Below are 12,814 nucleotides of genomic sequence, written 5' to 3'. Positions count from 1 at the left end.
CAAATGACTTTAATGGTGCGTTTTGTAACAACAACAGAACCTAATGAAAATGTCCCTGCAATGGTGACTGTCAGAGAGCATTTTCTAGAATTTATTGACACTGATGATACTACAGGAGCTGGTATGACAAATGTGCTTCTTAAAAAGCTGGAAGATATGGGAATTGCAATAGCTGACGTGAGAGGTCAGGGCTACGATAATGGTGCCAACATGAGAGGAAAGAACAGAGGAGTGCAGACACGGATCCGAGAGTTAAACCCTCGAGCTTTTTTTGTCCCATGCAGTTCTCATTCATTGAATTTGGTGGTCAGTGATGCACCATCAGCTTCTAGTGGGGCTGCTGAATTTTTTAATGTAATTCAAAGCATCTATGTATTTTTCTCTGCATCAACTCATTGATGGCAAATTTTGTAGCAACATCTGGGAACATCCTCTCTGACACTGAAACCACTGAGTGCCACACGATGGGAAAGTCGAGTGGAGGCGATAAAGCCTATCAAACACCAAATTGGGAAGATAGATGATGCCATAGTTGCCATTACGGAGGATAATGTTATGACAGGAACTGTTCATGGGAGAACAGTGGCAGAGGGAAATGGAATCACCAGAAACACACATAACTTCAAATTTCTGTGTGGCTTAGTGTTGTGGCATGACATACTGTTTGAAACAAATGTTGTAAGCAAGAGACTCCAAGATGTTGACCTTGCTATATTTGGAGCAATGGAACAACTGGACAAAGCAAAGTCATACCTACAGTCTTACCCATCAGATGAGCGATTTCAAAACGTTCTGAAGAGTGCACAGAAGTTGGCAGAGGAACTTTACACTGAAGCTATTTTCCTACCCAAGAATACAAGAGTCACCGAAGAAGAAGACATTTTGATTACGAGGCACGGGATAATCCCATAAGAGACCCCAAACAACAATTCAAAGTTGAATTCTTTAACCAGGTGCTAGATTGTACAATACAGTCAGTTGAAGAACGTTTCATGCAGCTCAAGGAACACAGCAGTATATTTGGGATGTTGTATGATATTCCAAAACTCCTCACTATACCTGAAGAAGACCTACACCAGCAATGCAGGGCACTAGAGACAGTGTTGACACATGATGACATACGCGATATTGATGTGAGTGATTTAGGTGATGAACTGAAAGCCCTTTCAAGATACATTTCAGCAGCATCAACTCCAAAGGCAGTTCTGGAATATATGTGCACAAATAAGATGACCACCCTCTTTCCAAATGAGGGCTTCAGCAGTGCAGCGCTCCGCGGGGGGCAGGGGCTGTTCGGCGGCGCGGTGCTCGGCGGGGGTTTCGGCGGCGCGGCGCTCCACGGGGGACGAGGGGTGTTCGGCAGCCCGGCGGGGGCTGTTCAGCGGCGCGCCGCATTGGGGGGTTCAGCAGCGTGGCGCGGGGGGTGTTCGGCAGCGTGGCAGGGGGCCGGGGGCTGTTCGGCGGCGCAGCGCTCGGCGGGGGGTGTTCGGCGGCGCTCTGCGCGGGGGGGTTCAGCAGCATGGCAGGGGGTGGGGGGTGTTCGGCAGCGCGGCGGGGGGCGGCGGTTGTTCGGCGGCGTGGCACTCGGCGGGGGGGGTTTCGGCGGCGCAGCACTCGGTGTGGGGGGGTTACGGCGGGGCCGCGCTTTTTTTTGCTGCTTGGGGTGGCAAAAAAGTTAGAGCCGGCCCTGTCAACAGGGCTGTTGGAAAACCGACAGGAAGGTGAAAACAATGACTTTCAGTAAGACCCTCCCACCTCAGCAAACACTGGAGGGTTGTTACAGGACAATGGGAGAGCAACTGACCCTGAGGGAACAGGCTCAACTTCCCACTGAGTCTAGTAACCTTGTTTTGAACTAGTGTAGCCAAAAAGTCTGCAAACTGAGAGAACAAAGAACTCGGACTAGTTTTTAAAAGGCACACTCCTGCAAGCAGGGGGAAAGACAGTTAAGGGAAACAGACTGACACCCAGAGCTCAGAGGTTAGGGGTGAGTAGGAAAGCAAGGCCAGCTTAGGGCATCTATGGGAATGGTAGGACTCTAGGTAAAACAGACATGCAAACATACCTTTTGTTGTTTTAAAATCCTTTCTCTTATGGTTTATTCCTACTGTTAGTATTAAACAATACTTCGGTTAAAAACGGGTAGTAGATGAGGGGAGGGGATGGTGGATGAGGGGAGGAGGCTGTGTTGGGTAGATGGGCGATGGATGTGGGGGACAACGTGGAGTAGACGGTGGTGGATATGGGAGGGGCTTACAGAGCTAGAGGGGCGGTGAATGGGGGAGGGGCTATGGGGGGAGTAGATGAGCGGTGGATGGGGAGGGACTTGTGGGGGGAGTAGATGAGCGGTGGATGGGGAGGGACTTGTGGGGGGAGTAGATGGGCAGCGGATGGGGGAGGGGCTGTGGGGGGAGATGATCAGTGGATGGGGGAGGGGCGGTGGGGGGGTGGATGAGCGGTGGATGGGGGAGGGGCTGTGGGGAGAGTAGATGGGCAGCGGGTGGGGGAGGGGGAGTAGATGAGAGGCGGATGGGGAGGGGGTTATGGGTGGAGTAGATGGCCAGCGGATGGAGGAGGGGCTGTGGGGGGAGTAGATGGGCGGTGGATGGGGGAGGGGGAGTAGATGAGAGGCAGATGGGGGAGGAGGTTATGGGGGAGTAGATGGGTAGCGGATGGGGGAGGGGCTGTGGGGGGAGTAGATGGGCGGTGGATGGGGGAGGAGCTGTGGAGGGAGTAGATGGGCAGCGGATGGGGGAGGAGCTGTGGGGGGAGTAGATGGCCAGCGGATGGAGGAGGGGCTGTGGGGGGAGTAGATGGGCGGTGGATGGGGGAGGGGGAGTAGATGAGAGGCAGATGGGGGAGGAGGTTATGGGGGAGTAGATGGGTAGCGGATGGGGGAGGGGCTGTGGGGGGAGTAGATGGGCGGTGGATGGGGAGGAGCTGTGGAGGGAGTAGATGGGCAGCGGATGGGGGAGGAGCTGTGGGGGGAGTAGATGGGCAGCGGATGGGGGAGGGGAGTGGGGGAAGTAGATGGGCGGCGGATGGGGGAGGAGCTGTGGGGGAAGTAGATGGGCGGCGGATGGGGGAGGGGAGTGGGGGAAGTAGATGGGCGGTGGCTGGGGGAGGAGCTGTGGGGGAAGTAGATGGGCGGCGGATGGGGGAGGAGCTGTGGGGAGAGTAGATGGGCGGCGGATGGGGGAGGAGCTGTGGGGGGAGTAGATGGGAGGCGGATGGGGGAGGGCAGTGGGGGAAGTAGATGGGCGGTGGATGGGGGAGGAGCTGTGGGGGGAGTAGATGGGTAGCGGATGGGGGAGGGGAGTCGGGGGGAGTAGATGGGCGATGGATGGGGGAGGAGCTGTGGGGGGAGTAGATGGGCAGCGGATGGGGAGGAGCTGTGGGGGGAGTAGATGGGCAGCGGATGGGGGAGGGGAGTGGGGGAAGTAGATGGGCAGCGGATGGGGGAGGAGCTGTGGGGGGAGTAGATGGGCGGCGGATGGGGGAGGAGCTGTGGGGAGAGTAGATGGGCGGCGGATGGGGGAGGAGCTGTGGGGGGAGTAGATGGGCAGTGGATGGGGAAGGGCTGTGGGGGGAGTAGATGGGTAGCGGATGGGGAGGGGCTGTGGGGGGAGTAGATGGGCGGTGGATGGGGGAGGGGGAGTAGATGAGAGGCAGATGGGGGAGGAGGTTATGGGGGAGTAGATGGGTAGCGGATGGGGGAGGGGCTGTGGGGGGAGTAGATGGGCGGTGGATGGGGGAGGAGCTGTGGAGGGAGTAGATGGGCAGCGGATGGGGGAGGAGCTGTGGGGGGAGTAGATGGCCAGCGGATGGAGGAGGGGCTGTGGGGGGAGTAGATGGGCGGTGGATGGGGGAGGGGGAGTAGATGAGAGGCAGATGGGGGAGGAGGTTATGGGGGAGTAGATGGGTAGCGGATGGGGGAGGGGCTGTGGGGGGAGTAGATGGGCGGTGGATGGGGAGGAGCTGTGGAGGGAGTAGATGGGCAGCGGATGGGGGAGGAGCTGTGGGGGGAGTAGATGGGCAGCGGATGGGGGAGGGGAGTGGGGGAAGTAGATGGGCGGCGGATGGGGGAGGAGCTGTGGGGGAAGTAGATGGGCGGTGGATGGGGGAGGGGAGTGGGGGAAGTAGATGGGCGGTGGATGGGGGAGGAGCTGTGGGGGAAGTAGATGGGCGGCGGATGGGGGAGGAGCTGTGGGGAGAGTAGATGGGCGGCGGATGGGGGAGGAGCTGTGGGGGGAGTAGATGGGAGGCGGATGGGGGAGGGCAGTGGGGGAAGTAGATGGGCGGTGGATGGGGGAGGAGCTGTGTGGGGAGTAGATGGGTAGCGGATGGGGGAGGGGAGTCGGGGGGAGTAGATGGGCGATGGATGGGGGGGAGCTGTGGGGGGAGTAGATGGGCAGCGGATGGGGAGGAGCTGTGGGGGGAGTAGATGGGCAGCGGATGGGGGAGGGGAGTGGGGGAAGTAGATGGGCAGCGGATGGGGGAGGAGCTGTGGGGGGAGTAGATGGGTAGCGGATGGGGGAGGGGAGTGGGGGAGTAGATGGGCGGTGGATGGGGAGGGCGAGTAGATGAGAGGCGGATGGGGGAGGAGCTGTGGGGGGAGTAGATGGGCAGTGGATGGGGAAGGGCTGTGGGGGGAGTAGATGGGTAGCGGATGGGGAGGGGCTGTGGGGGGAGTAGATGGGCGGCGGATGGGGGAGGGGGAGTAGATGAGAGGCGGATGGAGGAGGGGGTTATGGGGGGAGTAGATGGGTAGCGGATGGGGAGGGGCTGTGGGGGGAGTAGATGGGCGGCGGATGGGGGAGGGGGAGTAGATGGGCGGCGGATGGGGGAGGGGGAGTAGATGAGAGGCGGATGGGTGAGGGGGTGAAGGGGGGGTTATGAGGGGAGTAGATGGGTAGCGGATGGGGGAGGGGGTTATGGGGGAGTAGATGGGTAGCGGATGGGGGAGGGGGCGGTGGGGGGAGCAGATGGGGGTCGGGGGCGCTGTGTTGTTCTTCTCATTCACTTATTTAGAAACTTTCCTGCTCGGAGCATCCTCCCCGGACCCCGATCTCGGCCGCGCCTCCCTCCCCGCGGCGGGTCCCGGGCTTCTCCTGCCCGTGCTCGGCTCCGCTCCTGCCCCTCAGGGACCCTGTCGCCCCGGATGCCCCCTTACCTGGGCGATGGTGGCGCCGGCAGCCCGCAGCCCCTCGCCATGGCCGATCGCTGCCCGCTCTTCGCCCGGACCAGCCCGGCTACAGCGGTGACAGCTCCCGTGCAGGGTGAGCGGCGCCCCCACTGAGCAGGCGCGGAGCCCGCACGAAGGGAAGGGGAGGGCAGGGCAGGGCACGGGCAGCCCCTTGATGATGTGGCCCGTGATGCGAGTGCGCAGCAGGCGCTGCAGGACCTGCCAGTGAGCTCGGCTCGCGGGGAACCCCCCAGCGGAAGGGGCTGAGCGCGAGGAGCCGCCGCCAACCGTCATCCCGAGCTCCGGGGGCGCGAGGAACCGCAGCCTGGGGGGGGGGGGGAGCTATGTTGTAAGCTACGCGCATTAAGCACGGGGGAGGGGAGCGCTCGGCTGTTCTCCCCAGCAGCCCCCTCCCCTCGGGCATAGGGGGCTATAAAAGGGAGATTGAGGGGGTCGATTACTTGGTCACAGCCATATTGGGGGTGCACCTAATGACTGATGCCCCCAGCCCCAAGGGGGACGGGGTGCGGATGGGATGTGATACTCCCACCCCCCACAAACGGGGGGTGGGGGCCGTGAACCCCCCTCTTCCCACACACACACAAAGAGGGGGATGGAGTGGGGCTAGGGAGAGCTTCCCAGTGGGGCAAGGGGCTGTACAGGAAGGGCAGTGATCCCATTCCCCCACACACATACCCTCAGAGATCCTGCTGGAAGGAAGGAATAGAGGAAGGTTAAGGGGCACTTTAACTAACACACACGTAGGATCAGAGTGATGCCAATTTCCTTCCCCAGCACCCTGAAGAGCAGCAAAGGGAAAGCTACAGGGGCAGAGAAACCCCCCACCCCAATTATCCCCTCAGAAAAACCTAATCATTTTCTAGCTAGGTGCCTTTTTAAAAAAAAAAAAAATTCCATTTGGTGCAGCTGTGCCTCCAGGCCACAATGAAAGATGCCCAGTCAATCCTGAAAATAATTTAAACCAGCCCGGTCCAGAAGTCACACATAATTACCATCCACTTTGCTATTCAATACTGTAGTTAAAAAAAAAAAATCCCTCCAGAAAGCCTCTGGTTTGAATTACCAAGACTCCAGGAAGCATAATTTCAAATCCCAGCAGTTCTGGTTCAATTCTTCATCCCTTCCAGATAGATAAACGGAGTTCCAAGTTGTTTACTGTGTGCAGGTCTAGTGAGTGAGTTCATGAGGTACTGTGTGCTCTGACGGGACATTAGAGATGAACTTGCTAAATCTTGCTCCACAGTTCGGCTTGCCAATGACACACTGGTCTCTTCCTGTTTTCACATTTCCAGTACTGATTTCACAAGTGCTGGTTTCTCATTGATTAAAAGTGAGTGGGTGGCCTTCTCTGTTTTGAGCAACCACACTATAGATTTGCAATGTATGAAAATCAAAAAAGGATGGAAAGCAGAGTAAGCACCAAATGTATTCCTGGCAATGCTTTTGCTTTCACTTGTAAAAGCTTTATTGGCAACAAAACACAAGACTCAACAATTTTTACTTATTTGAGACTCTTATACAGAATGCACTTGAACACTTTCTTTCTTTTAGCTTGATTGAAATAATTTCATTAAGTCAACTGATTTCATTAATTGGTTCAATGAAATAAAAAACATAAATTGCTGTTTGAAAACTTTTCTCTTTAGACTGGCTGGTTTTTTAATTGTCCTTGCCCAAGTACTCTGTGATATGCCCAGAAAGCTTTAATAATTTAAGGCCCTGATCCTGTAAAGATTTACACATGGGCTTAACTTTACACACTCTGAGTAGCCCCATTGAAGTCAATGTACTCATGCATGTAAAATTAAGCACATGCAGGTTCAGAGTCTAACTATGATACGTATGTGGATTCTTTGTTAAGTAGATATAGAGAGAGGTGAAGTTCAACTAATTTCTTTTGTCCTGATAAACATAAATATTTTAAATTCAAAATGACGAATGTTTACATTCAATTAGTTTAACATTTGTACAAAACATTGAAAATATGTGCTGTTATTTTCTAAAAGAGTACTTCCTATACTGATGCTCTGTACTTCATAGCAATGGAGAAACCTGAAGTGGAAAAACTTTTTTAAAAAAATCTATACATGAATTTAGTGATGATGGAATCTGTCAGGTTGACAGCTCTGGAACCTGTTTTTCGCCTCTCTAATCCACAGAACATACCTATCTCATAGAACTGGAAGGGACCCCGAAAGGTCATCAAGTCCAGCCCCCTGCCTTCACTAGCAGGACCAAGTACTGATTTTTGCCCCAGATTCCTAAGTGGCCCCCTCAAGGATTGAATGCACAACCCTGGGTTTAGCAGGCCAACGCTCAAACCACTGAACTATCCCTCTCCCCACAAACATAATACAGAGTGCCCAAAGCACCAAGTGTCTGCAATAAGTTGGAGCTAAATACTGTGAGCATATGAATAAAAGTTTAAAGTTAAGTATGTTGGTAGGTGTTTCACAGGATCAGGGCCAAAATCATTTGCATTGAAATAGTTAACAGTGTTGACATTCATGTCACCATAATTAGTTTTCAGAGTGAACATGCTATTGAGATTAATTGGACAGTATACGCCTTTTAGACCTAATGTTTAGGCCGTTTGCAAAATTCAGAAAGACTTACACCTGGTCCATGCTATCCAAGTTATTTTCACAGTTGTGAGAGATAGCTAAATATATCTGTAAATGAAAATTGAGTTTCTGGAGCACAACTGTATGGAAAAGAGTGAATTCTGCAGCAAATTCAGTGGCTACATAACTGGAATATACAGAGGCCAAGCATGGGTGGCAGCAGCAGTGGAAGCTTCCCCTGCTTTGGTCAGTCTCTGATCTTGAGGGACCACTTTTAGGGAGAAGGCAGTTCTCCAAGTTAGTAGAAAAGTTAAGGACAGAGAGAGAGAGAGAGAGAGAGAGAGAGAGAGAGAGAGTTTGTGTGAGAGAGAGAGAGAGAGAGAGAGAGAGAGATCTGAACATGTATCCAATAGAAATTGAACAGAAACCACATTTCACATAAACTACTATACAGCATTTGGAGGGTTAACTACATTTTGTCACAACTGGACTGGACTGAGTGATCTAGAAGTGAAATGTCCACATTCCATTGCCAATCCCTTGAACTATCCAATCCCTCTTTACAGTTTTCAAGGTCTAAATTGTAATAGCTAGACAGCAATAAAAATTGCAGAGCAAATCCTGTATAACAGGTTGGCCAGTCAATTAAAGTTGGCAAGCATGTGAGTTGCTTTTCTAAGAGAAAATTTAGCTCTCTTGGGCCAAAATTTAATCTCAGATGCACTTGCCAGATTTTGACAATTAACATGGGAAAGGTTTCAAAAAATAGTGGCTAGTCACCTGGCTGCTTGGCTTTCCAGCACAGTCGGCCACTTACTCAGTTTAATATTGTAATTCTTCTAAAAATGATGAGTTTTTCATTCCAAAGCATCACAGAAATGCATACCAAAAGTTTTTTGCTTTTTGTTGCCTTTTTCCTTCCCTTTCCTCATATTTTTAACTACTGATTTACATGAGCCTAGAGGGCTATATGTTACTTTCAGTTTGTGTGTACAACTCTAAATGACATCGATGGGACCACCACCTGCAGACCAAGGGTACTGTACAACCCAAAAAATGAAACGGTAATGGCCCTATTCTACCTTTTATTCCTTTCCCTGAAATACTGTTTCATCTTTATTTACTTAGTTTGGTGTTATATTAAACTATGAAAACTGTATTTATATGATTTTCAAGCTTCCTCCACTTTTGACGAGCACAGTGAGATCATTTGTTGATTTGCCACTACTCTTTCCTGAAATCTTGGTAGAAACTCTGTATTTGGAGTGGTAAAACAGCTGCATTCCCCAGTGAGCTAAAGAAATATACTCACTGTAATCTATTTTTATATATTACTGTTTAAAAAACAATGGTTTATTATAAAGTTCTGAGGCAGTACTCCTTAGAGGTACAATATAGCGGATTGAAATACCTAACTTCCATCAGGGCATTTTGTATTACACCCCTTTAAAATTGCTTGCTTAGAATACCAGGAGACTCATAAGAATTAAAACCCCTTTCTTTTTCTGTATACTTAATTATGTTTGGATTACCAGTCATGTGTCTTTGAAATATTCAGACTGCATTAGTGATTGATCTCTTTAAAACTGTATACGAGAAGAGTTAATCTAAAATTACAGGAGTTGTATTTTCAGAGTCACATTAAAGAATTTTGGGCCCTGTGCACTATGGAAATTGGGGGCCTCCCACCTTCCCTGGGGTGGGAGGTCTGGGGGGGGGGCAGGTCCTGCCCCCAAGGAGGTGTGAGAGGCTCCAGGGGATGGGGTTGTAAGGGAGCCCACTCAAGGGTCACCCCACAGCGACTCCTGTCCTGCAGGGCTGGCCTGGCTCGCTGCTCCAGCCTGTTGTCTCTTGCCTAAGGCTACGTCTACACTGCGCACCCCAGCCATGTCGCTGTAAGGTATGCTCTTTGTCTGCAAGAGAGAGCTCTCCTGCCAACAAAATAAAACCACCCCCAACAAGCGGCAGTAGCTTTGTTGGTGGGAGAGTGTCTCCCAACGACATAGCGCTGTCCACAACGGCACTTTTTGTGGGTAAAACTTTTGTCGGTCAGGGGTGTGTTTTTTTCACACCCCTAACCGACAAAAGTTTTACTGATGAAAGTGCAGTGTCGACATAGCCTTAGCATGCAGGTGGGGCCTTCCCCTCCAATGCCCTACTCTGGCCTGTGGTGTGTAAGTTTTGAGAGTTTTTAAAATCATTATTATTTTATGTTGTGTATGTGTGTGGGGAGGGGTTTCCTGGTAGTCAAGGGGCCTTCTCAGATGGGGGCCCGGTGCAAGTGCACAGTGGTTAATTTGGGCCTTGGAGTAGGTATTTCATTCAGCAGTACCTGGATAAATTTGAACTCCAGATCTCTATGATATCTTAGGCTTATACAAGACACTATGACCTAATATAATATAAAATTAACATTAAATGCAATAAATTCAAGTAATATTAAAATACATCAATATCTGATTTATACAGCTATAACTCAGGAAAATCCTAAATGAGATTGCCTAAATTTCTGTTCTCTCTCTCTCTTCCAATTCCCTTCTTTATCATCTTTAATTCTTTCCCCTAAGAGAAAGAGTTAAGGATGCCTTGATCCTGCAGAGATCCTGCATAGCCTAGGTTCCACAGAGATTTATCCATATGCAGATAAATCTTTGTGGCGCCTAGGCTATGTGGTACTTTATTCCACAATTACATAATATTGAACCTACAAGAAACTTACAACAGTTAGGATGCTGGTGTGCTGAGACTATTGGCTGTCTTACTCATCAATATCATCTCATTGGTTCCTGCTGTTCCCCCAGTAGTCTGTCTTTATCCATCTGTTGTCTCTTGTTTTATACTTAGTGTGTAAACTCTCTGAGGCAGGACTGGAATATTTTGGTTCTGTTTGTACAGCACCTAGCACAACAGGGTGCTGGGCCATGACTGAGACTCCTGGGTGCTACAGTAAACCAAATAATGAAGAAGAAGAAGAATGACATTATTTGACAAAAATGGATTAATTATGGGGAGGTATAGAAACATTTCACACACAAGTTGTAGTGTATTATCAGTACTTTTACTCTCCTATACTAAACAGATTTCACGGGGGAGACCAGCGTTCCTCAAACTGGGGGTCCTGACCCAAAAAGGGGTTTTGGGGGGGGTCGCGATATTGCCACCCTAACTTCCATGCTGCCTTCAGAGTTGGGTGCCTGGAGAACGGCGGCTGCTGGCCAGGTGCAAAGCTCTAAAAGCAGCACCCCACCAGCAGCAGTGCAGAAGTAAGGGTGGCAATACCTAACCATGCTCCCTTACTTCTGCGCTGCTGCCTTCAGAGCTGGGTGGCCTGAGAGTGGCGGTGGGTGGCCAAGGGCGCAGCTCTGAAGGCAGCAGTGCAGAAGTAAGGGTAGCAGTACCGCGACCCCCCTACAATAACCCTGTGACCCCCCCACACCCTCCTTTTGGGTCAGAACCCCTAAAGTTGCAACTAGAGCCCTGCACAGATACACAGAGTTGTGCACCCTCCACTTGCCCTCAGCCAGGAGTGGAGCCTGGGGGATGGGGACACGGCCGGGGGCTGCTCTCAGTCCCACCCTGCACAGCAGGCAGGTGGAGGGTCCGCCATGGCTCCCCACAGCTGCCTGCCCGGCTCTTACCCTTGCCGGGCTGTGGCTCCGAGCCACTCCCCTCCTCGGCTAGAGCCAGGTTAGGGAGAGCAACGCTGCTAGCAGTGGGGAGCCACGACAGACCCTCTACCTGCCCCAGGTGGGAAGCCCGAGCAGCCCCCGGCTCGTATCCCTGCTCCCCTGCCTCTGCCCCCCAGCCTCCCCGCTCAGTGTCCCTGCTCCCTCAGCCCACCCCACCCAGTGTCCCTGCTCTCCAACCCCCCACCCAGGGACCCAGGCTCACCACAGCTGCCAGTGCGGCTTTCCCCAACCCAGCTCCAGCAGAAGGGGGGGGGGGGGGAAAGGGCAGCTTGGAGCTGCAGCCCTGCCATAATAAGAGCGAAGCGGGCAGCTGTGCGGAGCCGCAGCAGACCCTCCACCTGCCCTGGGCAGGGAGCCCGAGCAGCCCCCGCCCAGTGTTCCTGCCCCCCAGCCTCCCCGCCAAGTATCCCTGCCCCACAGCCCCTCCACCCAGGGCAGGTGGAGGGACCCAGGCTCCCCACAGCTGCCAGCGCAGCTCTCCCCGACCCGGCTCAAGGCGGCTCGGAGCTGCAGCCCGGCCACGATAAGAGATGGGCGGGTGGCTGTGGGAAGCAGCGGCAGACCCTCCACCTACCCTGGCCCTGGGGCCCAAGCAGCCCCAGGCCCATGTCCCTGCCCCCCAGGTCCCTCACCCAGGGCAGGTGGAGGATCCGCACCAGTTCTTCACACCTGCCCACTGGGTTCTTACCATCAGAGCACTACAGGGATACAAAATTTGTATCTGCATCTGTGCTACTATCTGCAGAAATGGTCCACGGCTATAAAGCGGATACACACGGATTTGCAGGGCTCTAGTTACAACACTGTGAATTTTCAGATTTAATTATCTGAAATTTACTATTTTTAAAATCGTTTGACTGTAAAATTGACCAAAATGGATTGTGAATTTGGTAGGGTCCTAATTATCAGATTATACAGGCAGATTGAAATTATAATATTAGTAAATATAGCACAGGTTGCTTTACCCTCCCGCATATCTCTGCGCGCTCTCAGTTTTTCTAAACGCCATCTCTGATCCTGCCCTTACTTAGCAGGGAGATTTCAGAAACTCTCTGTGTGTCAGTCTCAGAAGAGTTTTCAGGAACTTAAAATATATATATATATTTAATGGGCAGCAGAACCCCCCACAGTGGGGTCAGTTAGGGCTTAACCGTCTTCCAGAAATGTTAGGTTTATCATTGTCCAATCAGGACATTTCATGGATTAGTCCCGCCCTTCATTTTAGGACTTTGCCAACTGATTTCAATAGATTTATAATCAGGCATCTGTGCCTGTAGCCTACTACCACCTCTGCGGCCTGTTTGGCCAGGCTATGTGATGGCCCATAGCAGTTTCTCGGGGTGGCTCCTCTATGA

This window comes from Emys orbicularis, chromosome 1 (genome assembly GCF_028017835.1).
Source record: "Emys orbicularis isolate rEmyOrb1 chromosome 1, rEmyOrb1.hap1, whole genome shotgun sequence".
Taxonomy (NCBI): Eukaryota; Metazoa; Chordata; order Testudines; family Emydidae; genus Emys; species Emys orbicularis.
This window is presented reverse-complemented; position numbering follows the sequence as displayed.